The sequence below is a fragment of the Bos indicus x Bos taurus genome, chromosome 6 (genome assembly GCF_003369695.1).
Source record: "Bos indicus x Bos taurus breed Angus x Brahman F1 hybrid chromosome 6, Bos_hybrid_MaternalHap_v2.0, whole genome shotgun sequence".
Taxonomy (NCBI): domain Eukaryota; kingdom Metazoa; phylum Chordata; class Mammalia; order Artiodactyla; family Bovidae; genus Bos; species Bos indicus x Bos taurus.
The window spans coordinates 35,396,629-35,421,197 of NC_040081.1; positions in this window are offsets into that span (position 1 = coordinate 35,396,629).

Genomic DNA, 24,569 nt, shown 5'->3' on the forward strand with positions numbered 1-24,569 from the left:
CACTTATTGGCAGTAACTGATCACTTTTCCATTTAATGCTTCTGTTTTCTGGTTTTCTCCTGAGGTTGAAATTTGGCCACCACTTTTTTGAATTTCAAAATCCATAGACAAATCCATGATCTGTGATATGGGTCAGTGAATAGTTTGCTAGGCAAAGTAGACACATTATAATCAATTTTCTTTATAAGATGCTACCACATGTTCTCTGTCTCTCCTTTTCCCTTTGTACTAGGATAGGGGTCACCTAGAGCTTCCCTTGAAGTCTTTATTCTTAATAACCTGGAGTCACTTCCCCCCTCACTAGATTGCAGTTCTCTTCAAATCAACAAAATCCATCTGTTTTTCAGCCTAGGGACTATATTCAGGCTATACAGAGTGAAAGACTGACTGACTATACTGAAAAGGTATAAAAATTACTTTTAGTTTGAATATCATAAATTACTAGATAAACAGATATACAAAGAGAGTAATTAAGAATAGGCTTTAAAAAGTGTAGAAATTATTATAAAATTATAAAAATTTCATAGGGGAAAAATTGCACTTTTTCCTGAAAGTAAAAAATGGTTAGAATATTACCTATGTAACATTTGTGGCATCACTGACTCGTGGAAGTGAGTCTGAGTGAACTCCGGGAGCTGGTGATGGACAGGGAGGCCTGGCGTGCTGCGATTCATGGGGTCGCAAAGAGTCGGACACGAATGAGTGACCGAACTGAACTGAACATTTATGAAAGCATCTTTTAAATTTTTAGAGATGTTCCATACCTCATCTAAGACTTGCTATGTGACATTTAAACCATATCTGTTCTGCTAAAATAACTGCAATTATTTAGCTAAAAGAGGATTTTTATCATTTAAACAAAACAATAATAATCTGCTTGAGTTTAATTTAAAATGATGTTTCAATAACCCCATCCATTTTTAACAGGTGAGAATGCAACTTGATATAGGAATACTCTAGGTGGCATAGCTTTCAGACTGGTAGAAAGAGAAACCACTGCTCTTAGGAGAACTCTCTCAATGACAATCTAAAGGAATCCACACCAATAGAGTTGCAACAAGAGGTCACAATTTAAAAGAAGAAAATCACAGAAAACACAAGGAAATATGTCACCATGTATAATAACAGTAGAAAAAAACAACAAACCTACAACCACAAAGACATCTGATATTGCTGTGTTTGGATACTGAATAAAATCTAAGAATGTTTACACTGGGAGAAAAAAACAAAAATGAAAATTGAAACTACTGGAAGGAAGAAAATTAGATATCATATCTTTACTCCATCTTAACCTAGGTGATTTGACATTATTTGTAGACAGGCTCAGGACTAAGAATATTAGAAAATAAAACCACAGAGAAACAAAGAAATGGAGAATAATGAGAGATTACAAGACATGGAGAATTGTGATACAAGTTCCAATGAACCTCTAACTGGAATGTTAAAAAGAAAATATTGGAAACAATGTAAAAGTAGTAATATTGGAAGAGATAATGCTGAAAGCTTTCCAGAATTGTTGCAAAACAAAAACCAGGATATTGAGACAGCATAAAATTCAAGCAGGATAAATAAAAAAGAAATTCACATTTAGACATTGTGTGACATCATACAAAATACCAAAAATAAAAATAGGATCTTAAAGTCATTTGGAGAAAATGTTACCTTAGTTATAGGGGAATTAGATGAAAACTGATTAGCATTTAGACTGAAACTGATTATTCAATGTAAGTAAAGTAACCAGAAAATAAACAAATCCATATATTAGTAATAATAATAAATGTAAGTGCAGTGACTCTCCAGTTAAAAGACTGGGTAAAAATTAATCCAGCCAAATAAATCCAGCTATGTGTTATTTATGAAAAATATCTATATCATAAGACCACAAGGAGTTTGAAATTAAAACTACAAAGAAGTTTATATGTGTGTGTGTATATACAGTGCAGCTGAACTGACCTGATGGCATGAATCTCAGCTGGACGTCAAAGGCCCTAGACCAGGAGCTCTTAGGAGTAGGACGTGGACACTGCAGCTCATGAAGAGAAAGCAAGAATGTGCTGTTCCTTTCCTTTTTCTTCCACTTGAGCTCCCAACAGAGAGGGTAATATCTGCCCACGCTGGTGAGGGTGGATGTCTTTACTCAGCCTACTAAAACTAATGCCAATCTCTCCTAAATAAACTCTCACAGACACAGTCAGAAATACTGTTTTACCAGCTATTTGATCATCCCTTAATCCAGAAAAGGTAACACATAAAATTAATCATTGCAATTACTATTTAAAAACTGACAAAGACATAATATTAAAAACTAGACTTTAAAACGGAAAACAATGCCAGAGATTGAGAGTCATTTTAATAGACACTTCAGTCCACCAAGCAAAAATAACAACTTAAAATCATTATGCACCTAACAACTTAGCTTCGAAAACTGAAAAATCAGCCAATCCATTTTGTATTGGCACATTTCAGCATCTGCAACTAATTGTTTATATGGATACATCTAGAACCCTTCACACAACAAATATGGAGTCCCACAGTATCTCCAAACTTATTTCTGGAATATTTACAGAAACCAAGAAAACATGAGAACAACCACCACATAAAGAAAAGTTTAAAGATTTTCTTTTTTCTTTAATTTATTTATTTTAATTGAAGGTTAATTACTTTACAGTATTCTGTTGGTTTTGCCATACATCAACATGAATCCACCACGGGTGTACACGTGCTCCCCATCCTGAACCCCCCTCCCACCTCCCTCCCTGTACCATCCCTCTGGGTCGTCCCAGTGCACCAGCCCCAAGCATCCTGTATCCTGCATCGAACCTGGACTGGCGATTCATTTCTTTTATGATATTATACATGTTTCAATGCCATTCTCCCAAATCATCCCACCCTCGCCCTCTCCCACAGAGTCCAAAAGACTGTTCTATACATCTGTGTCTCTTCTGCTGTCTCGCATACAGGGTTATCATTACCTTCTTTCTAAATTCCATATATATGCGTTAGTATACTGTATTGGTGTTTTTCTTTCTGGCTTACTTCACTCTGTATAATAGGCTCCAGTTTCATCCACTTCATTAGAACTGATTCAAATGTATTCTTTTTAATAGCTGAGTAACACTCCATTGTGTATATGTACCACAGCTTAAGTAATATATATAATATTGAATATGTGGTGTTTCTTATCATCTGTATTTTATAATCTGTATAGTACAAGTCATGTGAGGTAGTGATGGAATCATAACCTTGTATAAGGACTCTGAAAGTTATTTGGCATTGTCTACTAAATTTGAAGATAAACATGCCTCATGATATAACAATTACCTTCCTATATATACTTTATACATATGTACCTGAAGACTTGCATACAAACTGTTTGTAGTAGCATAATTTTTAATAACAAGAAAATTAGAAAGAACCCAAATGTCAACTGGCAAAAGAACAGATAAACAGATCATGGTATAGTTAGGCAATGGGATACTATAGAGCAGTGAAATGAATAAGTCATCATTAGAGCAATCCACAAGGATGAATTTTAGAAGATAATGTCAAATAAATAATGCAACATCAGAAAAAAAGTACAGGCAGTATGAAAAAATTCATAAAAATCAAAACATTATCTATATATGATATTATTAGATACATATATGTGGAGATACATATATGTGTTAAAACTGGAAAGAAAAGAAAACTAATAAACATAAAGTTCAGGTAAGAAGTTTCTTCTGGGGATAGAGGTTCACAGAGTTTGTGATATAGAATTTTATATACATATTATATTTCATAATTTTGAAATGATTAAATAAATGCAAATAGCCAATAAGAACATGAAAAGACATTCAGTGTCATTAAGGAAATGCAAATCAAAACCACAGTGGGATACCACTTCACACCTATTTAGATGACTAAAGAGAGAAAAAAGAGAGAGAGGGAGAAAGAGAGGGAGGGAGGGAAGGAAGGAAGAAAAGTAGGAAAGGATAAGAGGGAGGGTGGGAGATATGGAAGGAGGAAAGAAGGGAAGAGAGGAGAGGAGAAAGCTCAAAAAGTTAAACATAGAATTATATAATCCAGAAGTTCCACTCTTATGTAAACATCCAAAATAATTGAAAGCAGGGATTCCAACAGATACCTGCATACCAATATCACAGCAACATTACTTACAATAGTTGAAAGGTAGAAACCCAATTGTTCATCAATCGATGAATGGATAAACACAGTGTGGTGTCTACATACAATGGAATATTATTTAGTCATCAAAAGGAATGGAATTCTGATACATGCTATAACACAGATGAGGTCTGAAAACATGTTAAGTGAAATAAGCCAAACAAAGACAGACAAATTCTGTATAGTTTTACTTTTGTGAGGTACCTGGAATAGGCAAGTTCATAAAGAAAGAAAGTAGAATAAAGGGACTGAGGGAAAGAGGAAATGTGGAGTCACTAGCTAATGGATACAGGGTTTCTGTTTGTGGTAATGAAAATTTCTGGAAACAGATAATGATGATAGTTTCACAAGATGGTGAATGTGCCTAATATCATTGAGATGTATACTCAGAATTGACTAAAACCATAAATTTTCAGTTACATATGTTGAAACACAATAAAAATTGGAAAGAGGGTGAAAATATAAAAGTTTCTTCATAAAAAAGGAATGGTTCAGATCCAGAAATATTGACAGGGAATAATCTTCCAGACATGTTGAATAAGAGAGTGAAAGTTGCTCAGTCATATCCAACTCTTTGGGACCCCAAGGGCTATACAGTTCATGGAATTCTCTAGACCAGAATACTGGAGTGGGGAGCCTTTTCCTTCTCCAGGGCATCTTCCCAACCCAGGGATCTAACCTAGGTCTCCTGCATTCAGGCGGATTAGTTACCAGCTGGGCCACAAGGGAAGCCCTCCATATTGTTAATTTAAATCATTCCAAGCATCCTTTCTGACCACAATGCAGTAAGATTAGATCTCAATTACAGGAGAAAAACTATTAAAAATTCCAACATATGGAGGCTGAACAACATGCTGCTGAATAACCAACAAATCACAGAAGAAATCAAAAAAGAAATCAGAATTTGCATAGAAATGAATGAAAATGAAAACACAACAACCCAAAACCTGTGGGACACTGTAAAAGCAGTCCTAAGGGGAAAGTTCATAGCAATACAGGCATACCTCAACAAACAAGAAAAAAGTCAAATAAATAACCTAACTCTACACTTAAAACAACTAGGAAAGGAAGAAATGAAGAACCCCAGGGGTAGTAGAAGGAAAGAAATCTTAAAAATTAGAGCAGAAATAAATGCAAAAGAAACAAAAGAGACCATAGCAAAAATCAACAAAGCCAAAAGCTGGTTCTTTGAAAGGATAAATAAAATTGACAAACCATTAGCCAGACTCATCAAGAAACAAAGGGAGAAAAATCAAATCAATAAAATTAGAAATGAAAATGGAGAGATCACAATAGACAACACAGAAATACAAAGGATCATAAGAGACTACTATCAACAATTATATGCCAGTAAAATGGACAATGTGGAAGAAATGGACAAATTATTAGAAAAGTACAACTTTCCAAAACTGGACCAGAAAGAAATAGAAAATCTTAACAGACCCATCACAAGCACAGAAATTGAAACTGTAATCAGCAATCTTCCAGCAAACAAAAGCCCAGGTCCAGACGGCTTCACAGCTGAATTCTACCAAAAATTTAGAGAAGAGCTAACACCTATCCTGCTCAAACTCTTCCAGAAAATTGCAGAGGAAGGTAAACTTCCAAACTCATTCTATGAGGCCACCATCACCCTAATACCAAAACCTGACAAAGATCCCACAAAAAAAGAAAACTACAGGCTAATATCACTGATGAACATAGATGCAAAAATCCTTAACAAAATTCTAGCAATCAGAATCCAACAACACATTAAAAAGACCATACACCATGACCAAGTGGGCTTTATCCCAGGGATGCAAGGATTCTTCAATATCCGCAAATCAATCAATGTAATACACCACATTAACAAATTGAAAAATAAAAACCATATGATTATCTCAATAGATGCAGAGAAAGCCTTTGACAAAATTCAACATCCATTTATGATAAAAACCCTCCAGAAAGCAGGAATAGAAGGAACATACCTCAACATAATAAAAGCTATATATGACAAACCCACAGCAAACATTATCCTCAATGGTGAAAAATTGAAAGCATTTCCTCTAAAGTCAGGAACAAGACAAGGGTGCCCACTTTCACCATTACTATTCAACATAGTTTTGGAAGTTTTGGCCACAGCAATCAGAGCATAAAAAGAAATAAAAGGAATCCAAATTGGAAAAGAAGAAGTAAAACTCTCACTATTTGCAGATGACATGATCCTCTACATAGAAAACCCTAAAGCCTCCACCAGAAAATTACTAGAAATAATCAATGACTACAGTAAACTTGCAGGATATGAAATCAACACACAGAAATCCCTTGCATTCCTATACACTAATAATGAGAAAATAGAAAGAGAAATTAAGGAAACAATTCCATTCACCATTGCAACGGAAAGAATAAAATACTTAGGAATATATCTACCTAAAGAAACTAAAGACCTATATATAGAAAACTATAAAACACTGGTGAAAGAAATCAAAGAGGACACTAATAGATGGAGAAATATACCATGTTCATGGACTGGAAGAATCTATATAGTGAAAATGAGTATACTACCCAAAGCAATTTATAGATTCAATGCAATCCCCATCAAGCTACCAACGGTATTCTTCACAGAGCTAGAACAAATAATTTCACAATTTGTATGGAAATACAAAAAACCTCAAATAGCCAAAGCAATCTTGAGAAAGAAGAATGGAACTGGAGGAATCAACCTGCCTGACTTCAGGCTCTACTACAAAGCCACAGTCATCAAGATAGTATGGCACTCACACAAAGACAGAAATATAGATCAATGGAACAAAATAGAAAGCCCAGAGATAAATCCACATACCTATGGACACCTTATCTTTGACAAAGGAGGCAAGAATATACAATGGATTAAAGACAATCTCTTTAACAAGTGGTGCTGGGAAAACTGGTCAACCGCTTGTAAAAGAATGAAAATAGAACACTTTCTAACACCATACACAAAAATAAACTCAAAATGGATTAAAGATCTCAATGTAAGACCAGAAACTATAAAACTCCTAGAGGAGAACATAGGCAAAACACTCTCTGACATACATCACAGTAGGATCCTCTATGACCCACCTCCCAGAATATTGGAAATAAAAGCAAAAATAAACAAATGGGACCTAATTAAACTTAAAAGCTTCTGCACATCAAAGGAAACTATTAGCAAGGTGAAAAGACAGCCTTCAGAATGGGAGAAAATAATAGCAAATGAAGCAATGGACAAAAACTAATCTCAAAAATATACAAGCAACTCCTACAGCTCAACTCCAGAAAAATAAATGACCCTATCAAAAAATGGGCCAAAGAACTAAATAGACATTTCTCCAAAGAAGACATACATATGGCTAACAAACACATGAAAAGATGCTCAACATCACTCATTATCAGAGAAATGCAAATCAAAACCACTATGAGGTACCATTGCACGCCCGTCAGAATGGCTGCGATCCAAATGTCTACACTGTTGGTGGGAATGCAAACTAGTACAGCCACTATGGAGAACAGTGTGGAGATTCCTTAAAAAACTGGAAATAGAACTGCCTTATGATCCAGCAATCCCACTGCTGGGCATACACACTGAGGAAACCAGAAGGGAAAGAGACACGTGTACCCCAATGTTCATCGCAGCACTGTTTATAATAGCCAGGACATGGAAGCAACCTAGATGCCCATCAGCAGATGAATGGATAAGAAAGCAGTGGTACGTATACACAATGGAGTATTACTCAGCCATTAAAAAGAATACATTTGAATCAGTTCTAATGAGGTGGATGAAACTGGAGCCTATTATACAGAGTGAAGTAAGCCAGAAAGAAAAACACCAACACAGTATACTGCTGCTGCTAAGTCGCTTCAGTCGTGTCTGACTCTGTGCGACCCCATAGATGGCAGCCCACGAGGCTCCCCTGTCCCTGGGATTCTCTAGGCAAGAACACTGGAGTGGGTTGCCATTTCCCTCTCCAATGCATGAAAGTGAAAAGTGAAAGGGAAGTCACTCAGTCGTGTCCGACTCTTCACGACCCCATGGACTGCAGCCCACCAGGCTCCTCTGTCCATGGGATTTTCCAGGCAAGAGTGCTGGAGTGGGGTGCCATTGCCTTCTCCGACCAATACAGTATACTAACACATATATATGGAATTTAGAAAGATGGTAACAATAACCCTGTATAGGAGACAGCCAAAGAGACACTGATGTATAGAACAGTCTTTTGGACTCTGTGGGAGAGGGAGAGGGTGGGATGATTTGGGAGAATGGCATTGAAACATGTATAATATCATATATGAAATGAGTCGCCAGTCTAGGTTCGATGCATGATACTGGATGCTTGGGGCTGGTGCACTGGGACGACCCAGAGGGATGGTACGGGGAGGGAGGAGGGTTCAGGATGGGGAACACATGTATACCTGTGACGGATTCATTTTGATATATGGCAAAACCAATTAAATATTGTTAAAAAAAAAAAAAAAGAAAAGATGTTCTCAAAATAAATAAATAAATAAAATAAATATGAACCAGTAAAAAAAAAACAAAATAGAAAGCAAGAGGCAGAATGATGTGTAAAGGCTACCATTTTTAAAGAAAAAAAAAAAAAAGAGAATTCCGACACACAGCTACACACACACAGCTGCACACACACACATGCACATAAATGTAAACAAAGAGATTCTCTAGGAAGACATTCAAGAAATGGATACTTGTCTCCTATGAGGTGAAGGATGAAATGGGAGGGTGATTTACAATAGATTTTGAGTTTACTTAACACATACCAACTTTACTTACCAACTGTCACATATTTAAAAAACAGATATGAAATTAGAGACTTTTGTCAATAGATTAGTAAATATTTAAGAAATATCAAGTGGTCACAAACACATGTGATCAACAGGATGGGGAAAGACAGAGTTAATGATACCAGTTCAGTGACTGTTTTGATGTTACAAATGTGTGACAGTTGGTATCTGAACAAAAGCTCTGGCACTGGAAATAAAATTGAGAACTTAGACTTAAAGAAATATTTAATATAATGAATACATAATAAAAATTCAAATAATACGCATGAATACATAAACATTTATTTGACATAAGGAATAAAGAAATGAAACCACAAAGACAACTTTAAATTTTGAGGTCTAGTTGACAGAGATATTGCCAACCCCTTAATTATTATGAATAAATAATAAAGGAAACTCTCTATGTCTATAGATTCATCCCTCAAATATTCATTGAACCCCTATATTGTGTTGCCAGACACTAATCTAGCATTGGGAATACAGAGATGACCACACACAACCTCTACTATCAAGACACACTTTCCTGGGGAAAGATAAATGTGAATAGTAAACTACAGTGTAATGAAATAAATACCATGATATCTTAATTAATGCAGAGAGAGCACAGAGTAAGAGGAACTCCATTTGCCAGGGGCAATGATACGAGGTTTCAAAGAAGAAGTACAATCTGAATAGCATCCTGAGGGACGGTTTGGAACCTCATTAGACAGAGGCCTGGAATATCACGGAGAAGATATGGGTGTGGCAGCTTTCAGCAGTGTGAGAACTTCAGGGTGCCTGAGAGCAGAGTGTTAAGTATATTCAAGTGAATAAGAGGGTAGGAGAAGATGAAGTAGCCCCAGATCCCTTAAATCAATATACCCCAAAGAACAATTCATGATTTATCCATAAAAACCTGCTGCTCCTGCTGAATGAGTAATTTGGTTTTAGGCATAACAGCCTAAACATATCTGTTTGTGATTTATAGTTTTGATTATTTTGTTTTCTTGCCAATGCCAGCTTCCTAAGTAATAATTTCTTTTTCTTTCCTAAGGCTTCAAACTCCTACTTGTTAAGGAAGGCTGGTGGGGGAAGTGAATGACATGTGAGAATAATGATTCTCTTTGTACTTCCAACCAGGCTGAGGAAGAAGGAGATTTGGGGGGAGAGACTGGGGAGGTACACAAGAATATGTCCCTTAATCTAGAGCCCCATTCATTACTAAGCGCTCAGGAAGAGTCACTGGTGTACATGTTCAGGCACAGGAAAAACAGTGGTGAGCATGTCCCTGGAGTTCTCAGTCTCCTGCCTCATTACTAAGGCTGAAAAATCATGTTTCCCAAATAATGACATGAATACTTAGGTGAAGCATCAGTCAATAACTGAGAGAATTAATACAGGCACATAGGAAAGCATTCTCAGTGGATGACTGCTGGGTGCAGCAACATCATTTATCGTATCTGATATGAAAATGTTAATTTCCACAGTTCTCAGCCTACCTTCCTCCCCCTCCCCCTTTCCTTCTCTGTGTTACAACAGCACACACTAACATAGCACGACGGGATACAAGAGTATTTGGGATAAAGACCTAGTTGTTGCAAGTAATGCCTATGAGTAATAATAATAAAAATAGTAAAAGACAATACTCGAGAATTTACACTGTTCTTAGTGCTTACTATGTTTTGTTTAACACTCACTACAAACCTTTGACGTAGGTATCATTTTTATACCTATTTATTATACCCAAGACACAAAAAAGTTGAATGAATTGCCCAAGGTCACACAGCCAATAAGTGACAGGGCTGGGATTTGGACTAGAAGAGTCTGGCTAAAGGGCCTGAGATGCTAAACACGATACCGTGAAACTCCTGGCTAGCGTCATTTATTCTGAGCCATCAAATGAAACATGAAAGTGAAAGTCACTCAGTTGTGTCTGACTCTGCGACTCCATGGACTATACAGTCCATGGAATTCTCTAGACCAGAATACTGAAGTGGGTAGCCTTTCCCTTCTCCAACCCAGGGATCAAACCCAGTTCGCCCGCTTTGCAGGTGGATTCTTTCCTAGCTGAGCCACCAGGGAAGCCCAGGTAAAGAATATTATGACAGAGACATTTTAATTGGTAAACACATTTGGGCTCATACAAGATGCTATGATGTGTATCTTCTGGTTTGACCACAAAAATACTAGCTCTCAATATTCTTTCGTAACTTTATAATTGCCTCATACATATGTAATCCCTGAAGTGAGACTTCTCTTATGAGCCTCTTGAATATGCTACTGAAATATATTAAATATCTTCTAGAAAGAAATAAGTAGGAAATGAAATTTGGAGATAAATATTCAAATGATTTTGTTTGTAAGACATTATAAATTATATTATTTTTATCAAATCACAATACCATGAAAACTCAAATTTGAAGAATATTAGATTTCTCACCATTTTCCTTTCTGCCATTATTTTTTTTTTGGCAGGGGGGTGGTTAATGATCCAAAGGCAGTGGTAATTTCCCAAAGAATTTTAAACTTGTGAAAATCTCAGAAGTAACTGCATACATTTTTGAATGATAACCTTATTATTTTACTTCTAAGTATTTTCTCTTTCCCAAAAGCCTTTATGCCTTTATTTTAGCCTGTTAGAGACTAAGGTTTTTCAGTGTTTCAAAAATGCCACATGTCATGACAACATTTTATAAATGGCACATTTGCTTCAATGCCTGCATTTAGCAAAATACCTCTTAGTACAGTTCATGAATCTCACTGTGCAGACTGGGAAAGGGATGCTGTCACCAAAAGGTATTCATTATATCTCAAGAAGGTAATATGAAATCAAAGAAAGAGACCAATTTCCTGACACTTTACATAAAGGAGAAGATCCTCAGAGATGTTTGGCTGAGATCTGCAACATGCATGCCATAATTAAAATTATAACCAGGGTTTCATGATTTTCTACAGATACCATAAGCTACATTAATTGACAAGGCAGAATTTCAAATTAGCAAAGTACTGTAATCAAAATGAGGAGGGTTATAATTAAATGTGCTTACTAGGGAGGGTCACCAAGTGACACAAAACCAGATTCCATCTGCCACTGTTGTCCTTCAATGATCAGAAACCCAATTGTGATGTAACAATTTTACCTGAAGTACTAACTTTAATGATTAGTTGAGAATTCTAAAGACATAAGGTATGAACATAACCAAGTGTGTAGCACGCTAAGTTTAAATCTGTAAAAGGGCAGTAGAAAATTTTGTTATATATGTGTATTTTATGTATACGTATTATATATATATATGTATGTATTGTTATAGATGTGAATCCAAAAATTTCACTTGGATTTTTCATAACATCTTACAAAAACCTGAATGAACTTTTTGGTCAACTCAACATATGTTACATAAATATATAACATTTATATCTATAAAATATATCTTATATCCTTATAAAACATACACTATATAGTATTAAATATATATATATTGTTATTTTGGGAATACAAGTGAATGAAAAACATCAGTGATCAAGAAAATAGACACTCTTCCTTCTGTCATTTTATTTGCTTTGTTTTTCTTTTTTTCTGTTAGTAGGAGGAGACTATTTTGGAGGAAAACCAGAAAGTTCAGAGCTATTCACAACATTTAATAGCTTTACAGTTTCAAGCAATTCTTTTCCAGAGCCCTCTGCTAGATTCATAATAGAAATGCAGATTCAAAGGGAATGACAAAAACTTGCCTAGTTGCCAAAAGTGTTTGTTTGGAAAAGACAAAGGTGAAGGAGATGGAGAGTAAGGAAAACACTTTTCTGGTCCAAGATCTCTATTCCTCTAGTTCTCTGATCTCAGCACCTGCAATTATTTTATATTTTCTGTCTCTCTCACCCAGTAGAATGCATAGTACATGAGGGTAGGGACACTCTTATCTTGCTCACCATGGAACTGAATATAGAGAGAAGATGTTTATATCAGAAAATTCTTTGTACTACTTCATGTCCTTTCAGCCTCTCCTTCATTCCAGCCATAAGACTCCATCAGCTTCCCCTGCCTGTAATGTGTTAACATCCACAGTGGCCAGTGCCACATACCTTTCTGACCCAGGGCTTCTCTGCACCAAGCTACAGCTGGTCCTCACCCTGAAGGAAATTTTGATAAACTGGACAAACCCTCCCAAGAGTGAGGATATGAGTTCTGCAGAGAGCAGATTATACTGAGTCCTTTCCTTACCACTCTCCTCTCAGTTCTATCTCTTATTCCAGCTCCTGTTCCATTCAAGAAACCAAATTTGTACAGGTTTAATTTGCCAGTATTCATCTTGGTCATGATGGCCTATTTCTTAATTCCTGCCTGAAGGCCTTTCTAATGCCATAATATGGGTTTATCAGGTAAGCACACTCAAACACCCACAAACCAGAAGTACGAGCTGTTGAAAACCTTGCCAATGGAAGGCAGAATTCGATAGATAAATGTTTCTCCTTTTCATCTCTGGAGTGCACAGTCCCAGGAAACATTCATAGGGTTCCTCAAATGGTCTCAGAGGATTAAGCACTGGATACAGGCAATAATGGCCATCTCAAAATGTACTCTTGGGACTTGGAGTTATTTGACTCCACTACTTCCTCACTGCTGCTCTCTGGGTTCACTTCCATTAATACTTAGATTGCAGAATGCACATTTTCATCTCAGACTCTGAGTTGGGGTCAACCCAGACTAGGAAAGAGTTCAGTATACATTCACTGAATAAACAAATGAACAAACAATAAATATTAGTCTCCAAATTCCCTTAACAGTTCATCTTTCTTCCTACTATTTCTTTGTTCAGCCTTAATATGTTAGTATTCTCCAGACTTCTTTCACTCTCCTTCTAGGCAAATAAACTTACTCTGAGCATTCCCATATACAGCAAGGCTGTAACTTACCACCATTCTGACTTTATCTCTTACCCTGTACCCTCTCAGAAACTCTGGAACTATGTGCATGAGCACATCAATATACAGCGAATATATATACACATATAATTTCCTTGTTTTTCCACTTAAGTGCCCCATAAACACTTCAAATTCAATATATTTCAAGAAAAAATCATTATCTTCCTCCTGAAATCTAGCCATCTTCTAGGTTCTCTATGTGAAGGAATGGTGGTACCATCGACTCTACTCCACAAGTCAGAAATTAAAATCTTTCTTTATTCTAATCCATCATTACCAATATTCAATTAGTTATAAAGTCCTATCTATTCTCTTTAATATAATGTAAATTTCTCCCCAATTAACACTTATAATACTACTTCCTTAAATTAGAATGTTTGTACTGCTACAATAATATCATAAGTAGTTTCTCCAAGTTCCTTCTCAAGCCTGTATCCTCATATAGTGAATTTCCTAAAATTATTATAATTTTATTGTTTTAACTCCTTAGTGGTACCTCATAGCCTCTAGTTTAAAGCTGAAATTTCTTAACCAAGGTTTCAAGGTCCTTGATCACATGGATCCTGCCTACTTCTTACACTCTTTATTACTGTTCCTATTGTTGGAGAAGACTCTTGAGAGTCCCTGGACTGCAAGGAGATCCAACCAGTCCATTCTGAAGGAGATCAGCCCTGGGATTTCTTTGGAAGGAATGATGCTAAAGCTGAAACTCCAGTACTTTGGCCGCCTCATGCAAAGAGTTGACTCATTGGAAAAGACTCTGATGCTGGGAGGGATTGGGGGCAGGAGGAGAAGGGGACGACAGAGGATGAGATGGCTGGATGGCATCACCGACTCGATGGACGTGAGTCTGAGTGAACTCTGGGAGTTGGTGATGGACAGGGAGGCCTGGCGTGCTGCGATTCATGGGGTTGCAAAGAGTCGGACACAACTAAGCGACTGATCTGATCTGATCTGATAGTACTTTTATATTAATCACATAAAATTCCCTAACAAGCCATACTTCTTCTGACTTTTTTGTCTTTATATATCAGATGTTTTTCCTGCAACATTCTCTTGTCCACACCTACTATATGTCATTTTTCAGGAAGTAACTCAAATCTTACTTCCTCTTAAAAGATTTCACTGATTTCTCTCACATCTTCTCAACCCCATAGATAGACTGAGTGTTATTCCTTATCACAATTTTGTCCCTTTGGTACTTTACTATTCAGTATCTTCTCTGATGGCATTATTGAAAAGTATATTAACTATTGACTTTCTTAATTTTTTTAGACAACATGCATCTTTAGGTTAGGGACTTATCAACTTTGTATTTTTGAGCTACATCAGAGTGTCTGAATATAATAACTCCTCAATGTCTATTAAATAATGTAATTAATGACAATAGAAGCTACTGACTGTAATATTTTCAAAAGTACACTCTAAACTATGCATTATTTCCCACAATTTTCAGGAAAAACAAAAAGAATTTTAGAGAGACAGTTCCTTAAATACACAGCTGGGAAACAGCAAAACCATTTGCTAATCTATGTCCAAGTGAGTACAAAGCCCACATCCTTACTCTATGCCACGGTATCCAAATCCCCAAGCAAACTGTGCATGGAAAGAGTAAGTATTATGATAGGTAACGGAGGAAAAAAGATAAAACTTAGGCCACCACAAATCTCTTTCTTTCTATTCTTATTACTGTTGTTTCTTTCCTATTGGTTTATATTATTTAGAGAAAGGAGCTGCCTGTCTCTTAACAAGCTACACTGAAAGCAAAATCTTCAAAGGACAAATTCCCCAAATTCATCAAGACCTACTCTGTCTTACTTCTTATTGCCAAGCTTTGGATGATCAATAAATGGCTTGATCTGAAACACAACTATTTCCTTTTTAATATTCATTACTTCTCATAATTTGACAAACAGAAAATAAATAGACCAAAACAATGTTTCAAGTATCAAAGAAAATAGGATCTAACACAAGTGAAAACAAAGACACATTTTTTCATCCTAGAAAAGATCTTTGCTTGTCAAGCTGGTCAATGTAAGTAAAAAAAATAGCTTAATTGTTCTATTATCTTCTTTTAAACCAGAAGTTTTGTTCTCCACCAAAAGCAGCACTTGTTTTTGGCACTCTGTTGTCCCCTCTTGTTCTCTAGGTATAAAGATTTAAAAATTATGTGTCAAACAATTCAAACAGTGTAGACATTCACAAAAAAAGAGGGTGAAATGGAAAGAATGTGACAGTTATTTTCCTACTGTATGGAAGTGCTTGGAACTATACCTGGGGAAACAACCCTGACACAGATGATAAGTCCTAGATGAGAATATACATTCTGAAATGTTTAACGGAACTGATAAAGCAAATTACTGTGAAAGCATAAGCAATTATTTGATACATTGATAAAGAAATGAATACAGAATGGTTAGTTGATAAATAACTATAGAAAAATATCAATTGTAGAATCTAGGTGATGAGCTTAAGAGTGTACATGTATAACTCTTTCAACTTCTCTGTATTTTGGATAATATTCATAATTAATGTAGAAAACATTCAGTGAAAAAATATAGTTGATCCCATTCCTATTTTTTGGACATAAGCCAGTTCTCAGAGTCAGAGTTCATGACTAAAGAAAAATCTGGATTCCTATGAGGAAGGATCACCCAAAACTATGATAAGTATATTCACTAGTAATTTCCTCCATTCTTCCCGAAAGAAATCTAAAGCCATTAATTTAGTTAAGCATGCACTGGAGAAAAGAAAACACCTCCAAACCTTGAAAGATATTTGTATATGGGCTTTGGTATTGGGGACCAAAGTGCTACTATTGCTCCCCTAATAGAATATGAATAATGTTATCTAGGATATAAACTTTATCTTGGAGCATATTTAGCTCATATTTGTGGTCATACCCAACAGTTACTCTCCAGTCCCTAAATGTATAATTGTACTAGACATAGTTAATAAATGGTAGAATGCTTACATTAGTTCCTTAAACTGTGTAATAAGACAAATAACAAAGGAAAAAATGAAGTGGAAGCCTCTAAAACTGCCCTTATACCTCTGGTCAAGATAGTAAATATAGTAATTAATAATATATTGTCAACGGAATCAAAGAGAGTAGTGCCACACTTATGACATAAAATATGCAGAGATACTGGTCCCCATAATATTTCACTTAATTCAAAAGTCTGACTCCCAAAAATAAATCCAGAAACTCAAATCAAGTGAAGGTCCAAATTTCAACTTCTGTGTCAAATACAGAATTTATACAACCGCAAATTAACACAGCCTCCAGTACATGTTAAGTGGCTACTGATTTAATGAATGCATTATTTTTCATCCCTATCAATAAGTAGGATCAGAAATAGTTCGTATTCAAACAGAATGGACAACACTGTACATGTACCCCAAGGCTGGCGCAAATTTATCTGGTTTCTTTCAAAATACAGTCCAAAGTGACTAGAGCCATATAAACATGCCACACTATATTACATCAGCAATTATATCAATGACATTATGTTAACTGGATTAAACAAAAAATAGAGGCTCAGGTAAGACAAAAGTGCTCCAGTAGTAGAAAATGCACTCTGCAAATATTCAACATTATGCCTCTTGAAGTTTTCAGGCACCTCGTAGTCTGTGGCGTGCTGTGCCATCCTCTCAAAATAAAGAAGAAAATTTTGCATCTCAGATCCTCCAAAGAGAGGCACACAATGTCTGGTTCACATTTTCAGATTCTGGAAACAGCATATTCTACATTAAGAAGACTACTCTGACTTACTTACTGAATGACAAGGATGACCACTGCCTTTCACTGGAGCCCAGAGAAGGAACAATCCCTCGGTAGTTTCCAGTTGTGATTCAAATAGCTTTGGTCCTTGAGATAACTAGAAAAGGAAAAGAAGGCATGAGGAGTTTATAGTAAGTTCCAACAACAGAAAATTCTGAGGGTTCTAGAGAAGTGCTATATATCTACAGCATAGAAAGGGCAGTCCCTTTCTCCAGTGCTGGGAAAACTTGATAGCCACATGTGAAGGAAATAAATTGAACTCCTATCTGATGCCATATGCAAAAGTTAACCCCAATGGGTTATATATTTGAAAGTAAGACCTGAAACCATGAAATTTACTAGAAGAAGCATAGGTGAAAATCTTCATGATATTGGTCTCAGCAATGGTGATGAGATAGGCTGGGACCTGGGACACTTTGCTGCAAATGCTGCCATGATTGCACCTGGACAAACCTTTCCTCCAACAACAAAAATACAAAGAAACTATGTTATTGTTCAGTCACTAAGTTGTGTCCAATTCTTTTGCAACCCCAGGTACTACAGCCCACCAGGCTCCTCTATCCATGGTATTTCCCAGGCAAGAGTACTAGAGTAAGTTGCCATTTCCTTCTCCAGGGGAACTTCCAGGCACACTGAACCTGCATCTCCTGCAGGTTCTCTCCACTGAGCCACCAGAGAAGCCCTACAAAGAAACTATGAGACTGAAAACAACTGTCAACATGCACAGATGGGGCAAATTTTGGACAAAAGATACAAAAAGACCAAAAAAACCCAGATGCTACTTCTAAAAAGCTGGGAGCAAAAGCAGGGTACTATGCATGCCCCCTCACCTTCAGAGGGGGCACAACACCTAAGCCACTCCTCCAACTCAACCCCTGGACACACTCCTACCCTCACCCATATAAGCAACAAGCTTGCCCCCTCAGGGAGTGAGCAAGCAAGGGATGCTGTTGTTCATTTTCATTCCCTCCCAGCTATAGCAGGGGCCCTGGTAAGCTTTGCCTGAATTTCTTGTCTTGTCTCTAGTCAATTTCTATCGATTGGAGAAGGCCATGAACGCTGGTTGGCATTAGTTTCATAGATCTGATACTGAAAGGACAGACAATAAAAAGCAAAAATAGGAAAGTTGGACTACCTCAAACTAAAATATTTATACACAGCAAAGGAAACAACAAAATTAAAAGGCAGTGGACAGAATGGGAAAAAATATCTCCAAACTATATATCTGATAAGAGGTTAATATCTGTAATATATGAATAACTCCTACAACTCAATAGCAGAATACAAATAATCCAAGTTTTAAATGGGCAAAGGGTTTGAATATACATCTCTTAAATAAAGACAAACATATGGCCAACAGGTATATGAAAGAATGCTAAACACCACTGCTGCTGCTGCTTCTAAGTCGCTTCAGTGGTGTCCAACTCTGTGCGACCCCATAGACGGCAGCCCCCCAGGCTCCCCCGTCCCTGAGATTCTCCAGGCAAGAATACTGGAGTGGGTAGTCACCATGAAATGTGAGCAAAACCACAATGAGCACACATCTGTCAGGATGACTATTACCAAAAAAGACATTAAATACTGATGAACATACAGAGAAACTGGAACACTTGCACACTGTTGATGAAAATGAAAAATGGTGCAATCGCTGTTGAAAACAATAGGGAAATTCCACAACGCATTAGAAATTAAACTGCCATATGATGCAGCAGTCACACTTCTAGGTATTTATCCAGAAAAATTGAAATCAGGATCTGAGAGAGATACTAGTACTCCTACACTAATAGGTATATCACAGTAGCCAATGTGTGGAAACAACTTAAATGTTCCACAGCTGAAGATATAAAGAATATGTAGTACATATGTATAGTAGAATACTATTTATCAATTTAAAAAGAAGTAAAATTCTGCAATATGTAATAATATGGATGAACCTTGAGGACATTATGCTAAGTGAAAGTTAGTCAACTAGTTCAGTTGTTCAGTCATATTAGACTCTTTGCAACCCCATGGACTGTAGCACTCCAGGCTCCCCTGACCATCACCAACTCCTGGAGCCTCCTCAAACTCATGTCCATAGCGTCGGTGATGCCAGCCAACCATCTCATCCTCTGTCATCCCCTTCTCCTCCTGCCTTCAATCTTTCCCAGCATCAGGGTCTTTTCCAATGAGTCTGTTCTTTGCATCAGGTGGCCAAAGTACTGGACTTTCAGATTTAGCATCAGTCCTTCTAATGAATATTCAGGACTGATTTCCTTTAAGATGGACTGGGTGGACCTGCTTGCAGTCCAAGGGACTCTCAAAAGTCTTCTCCAACACCACAGTTCAAAAGCATAAATTCTTCAGTGCTCAGCTTTCTATATAGTCCAACTCTCACATCCATACATGACTACTGGAAAAACCATAGCTTTGACTAGATGGACCTTTGTTGGCAAAGTAATGTCTCTGCCTCTTAATATGATGTCTAGGTTGGTCATAGCTTTTTTTCCAAGGAGCAAGTGTCTTAACTTCATGACTGTAGTCACCATCTGCAGTGATTTTGGAGCCCCCCAAAATAAAGTCTCTCACAGTTTCCATTGTTTCCCCATCTACTTGCCATGAAGTGGTGGAACCAGATGCCATGACCTTCATTTTCTGAATGTTGAGTTTTAAGCCAACATTTTCACTCTCCTTTTTCAGTTTCATCAAGAGGCTCTTTAGTTCTTCTTCACTTTCTGCCATAAGGGTGGTGTCATCTGCGTATCTGAGGTTACTGATATTTCTCCCAGCAATCTTCATTCCAGCTTGTGCTTCATCCAGCCTGGTATTTAGCATGATGTACTCTGCATACTGTGAAGAAACCTGAGCACCAAAGAATCTATGCTTTTTAACTGTGGTGTTGGAGAAGACTCTTGAGAGTCCCTTAGATTGCAAGGAGATCCAACCAGTCCATTCTAAAGGATATCAGCCCTGAGTGTTCTTTGGAAGGAATGATGCTAAAGCTGAAAGTCCAGTACTTTGGCCACCTCATGTGAAGAGTTGACTCATTGGAAAAGACTCTGATGCTGGGAGGAATTGGGGGCAGGAGGAGAAGGGGACAACAGAGGATGAGATGGCTGGATGGCATCACCAACTCGACAGACATGAGTTTGAGTGAACTCCAGGAGTTGGTGATGGACAGGGAGGCCTGGCTTGCTACAATTCATGGGGTCGCAAAGAGTCAGACACGATTGAGTGAATGAACTGAACTGAACTCTGCATGTAAGTTAAATAAGTAGGGTAACAAAATGCAGCCTTGATATATTCCTGTCCGTATTTGGAACCAGTCTGTTGTTCCATGTCCGGTTCTAACCGTTGCTTCTTGACCTGCATACAGATTTCTCAGGATACAGGTCAGGTGGTCTGGTATTTCCATCTCTTTAAGAATTTGCCACAGTTTGTTTTGATCCACACAGTCAAAGGCTTTGGTGTAGTCAATAAAGCAAAAGTAAATGTTTTTCTGGAACTCTCTTGCTTTTTTGATGATCCAGTGGATGTTGGCAATTTGGTCTCTGGTTCCTCTGCCTTTTCTAAATCCAGCTTGGACATCTGGAACAGTTCACGGTTCACGTACTGTTGAAGCCTAGCTTGGAGAATTTTGAGCATTACTTTGCTAGAGTGTGAGACGAGTACAATTTGTGCAGTAATTTGAACATTCTTTGGCATTGCCTTTCTTTGGGATTGGAATGAAAACTGACCTTTTCCAGTCCTGTGGCCACTGCTGAGTTTTCCAAATTTGCTGGCATATTGAGTGCAGCATTTTCACAGCATCATCTTTTAGGATTTGAAATAGCTCAACTGGAATTCCATCACCTGCACTAGCTTTGTTCATAGTGATGTTTCCTAAGGCCCAATTGACTTCACATTCCAGGATGTCTGGCTCTAGGTGAGTGATCACACCATCATGGTTATCTGGTTCATGAAGATCTTTTTTGTATAGTTTTGTATAGTGAAAGTGGTCAGTCACAAAAGGCAAATAATTTCATGTTGTGTTCTCATCACAATAAATCATCAGATGAATGACTGTTAAACGGACCTAATCCTAGATTTGCCTAATTTCAAATTCTATTCTTTCCACTAAAAATACTGCTACTCTTAACAAATTTGGTTGCAGAATATTTTAATCTCATCAATATTTGTGACCTCTCTGAAGAAAGATTATATTAACAGACAGACCTGGATGGCATACACAAATCTCAGAAAATGTGGAAAGAGTTAGCGTGAATTTGGCCATGTATTATCCAACTCTTTCCAAGGCATAGAAATTTATACTTAATGTACAAGTGCTTCCCATTCCCAAGAGAATAATTACTGTTTTTAGATGTGATGTGGAAGAACTATTAGATCTTAATCCCTAGACAAAATGTCCCTTTGAAACTACCAAGTAACATTTCATATTTTTTTTATTTTCCATAAAATTATTAAAATTTTATGGAAAAATTATAGCTGTGTTTCCTCAATGTGTTAGCAAGAAGAAGGAATGTTCCAGATAAAGGAAATTGGTGCTCCAGTCACTGAAGGTAGCATAGTTTATTATAAATAAAGAATTAGGATTATTTTACTCATCAATATCTAATGAATTTACTTGGTGAATGAGTTTTTTTTAGGGACCAATTCATACAGTTTCTAGATTTACAAAGCTGAGGACCAGATAACCAAGATTCCACATAAATAATACTCCCCTGCTTGTGTTTTCTATGAATATTCTGACTAGACTTTGAACTCTGTCTTATACTTTCACTGATTTGAGTCTATTATTTTGATACTCTGCTTAATTATCCTTAATTGATAGACATAATTCATTCTGAAGAATCAGCATTTGGCAACTGAAAACAATCAAGTACAATTCATGTCTCCATTAAAATGAGCAACACAAGTGAAACAAATTAGAAACATTAATCAACAAGATTGTGCTTCAGTTAATAAGCTAAGATTTTAATTGTTAACCAAGTTTATGGAAAAGCAGAAAAGGGTTTGGTTGTATTATTCTTATTATTGAAAAGTACTGAAATACTGTTATTGGTAAGATCAAAGAAGACAGAGTGATTGGGAGTGAGTGAGTGAAAGTCGTTCAGTCATGTCCAACTCTTTGCAACACCATGGACTATCCAGTCCATGGAATTCTCCAGGCCAGAATACTGGAGTGGGTAGCTGTTCCCTTTTTGGACTGGACTATAAAGAAAACTCGCACTATGTTAACAAACTATTAAAAAATATTCAAATCCAAGGTCCACATGCACCCTTAACTGACGTGTAAGCACAGATAAAATCATGAGCAAAGTCAGTCTCATCGAAGTGACTGCTGCCGTCTAGAATTTCCAGTACCTAAAATGACAGAGAAAATCATACAGTACCTGTGGTCAAGCTAGATACGCCACATAATCATTAGCTTTGTGATCTTGGTTGTGTAGCTCAATCTCTCTGAGGGTCAGATTTTTTTTTTTTTAATCGCTAAATAAGGATAGAGTACTTATCTCTCAGGGAGGATTATGGAAGATCATCCATATGTCTATTGTGACAGAGTTAATACAGTTATATTTCCTCCTGGGAACACAATTAACTTCTATTTTCTAGCCTCTTTTACAGTTGAGTAGGGCCATGGGATTAAATTCTGAATGATGGGATATTGGAGGTAACTATGTATACCATTTCCAATAGAGGCTCCTAAAATGTCCTCCACAACCCTCCAAGAAATATATCTCGACAATTAGACAAACCATTATGCTTTGTATACAGAGATACTATTCATTTTAAAATGAGTGTAGATAATACTTAGAGTAAAACATACAAGTTGATCTAAAAGAGTATCCAGATTCATAGTCTGTTTGATTGCCTGGGCTTGATCCCTGAATCAGGGAAGATCCCCTGAGGAAGGAAATGGCAACCTGCTCCAGTATTCTTGCCTGGAAAATCCCATGGATGGAGGAGCCTAGCGGGCTACAGCCCATGGGGTCACAAAGAGTTGGACACAACTTAATGAATAAAACAGCATCACAGAGATATGGTTTATAGAATTTTTTCATGATGAGAAGTAATCCTAATACTCAGAAATGTCAAGAGCTTTTGTATCAGAGGATGGAGTTTGCCAGAAATGTGTCTTATGAGTAGTATAACTGCTACTGCTTAGTCACTTCAGTCGTGTCCGACTCTGTGCGACCCCAGAGACGGCAGCCCACCAGGCTCCTCCGTCCCTGGGACTCTCCAGGCAAGAACACTGGAGTGGGTTGCCATTTCCTTCTCCAATGCATGAAAGTGAAAAGTGAGAGGGAAGTCGCTCAGTCGTGTCCGACTCTTAGCGACCCCATGGACTGCAGCCCACTAGGCTCCTCCATCCATGGGATTTTCCAGGCAAGAGTACTGGAGATGAGTAGTATAAAGACAAATACAAATTAAGAGGCTTAATTCTCCCTGTTAAAAATAAGGGAACAGATTTACATTCACTTCTTTTTCTCAGAGCATTTTCTTTAGAAAATTTGCATTCGTAAGTACTTTCTCTCTTCTTTAAAATGTACATAAACCTTTTGAAAATTAGAACAAGACTTCTGCCAACTTTATGACCAAGAATGTCTCCCTTGAGGACCGGCAAGACATCTCTTTGAAATGGAAACGTAAAAAGATATAAAGCCCAACTCCCAGTTTCTTTGGCAGGGTAGGAGCCTCATTGCAGTGAGTGCCTAATTCCAAGCTGTAAAAGTATCTCCTGAAATAAAGATATGAGAAGTTATTTTTCCTCTGGGTGAATCCAATTATTTAGTGCAGATGATCACCCCAATTACCAGATGAATCTAGGAAGAACCATGTGTGATAAACAGTGCTGTCACGCCTCTCACCTGAGGATTAATTACTGTTTATCTTGAGAACATGTATGTAATGGGCCCTGACTGCTTAACTCTATAAAAGGGTGGTA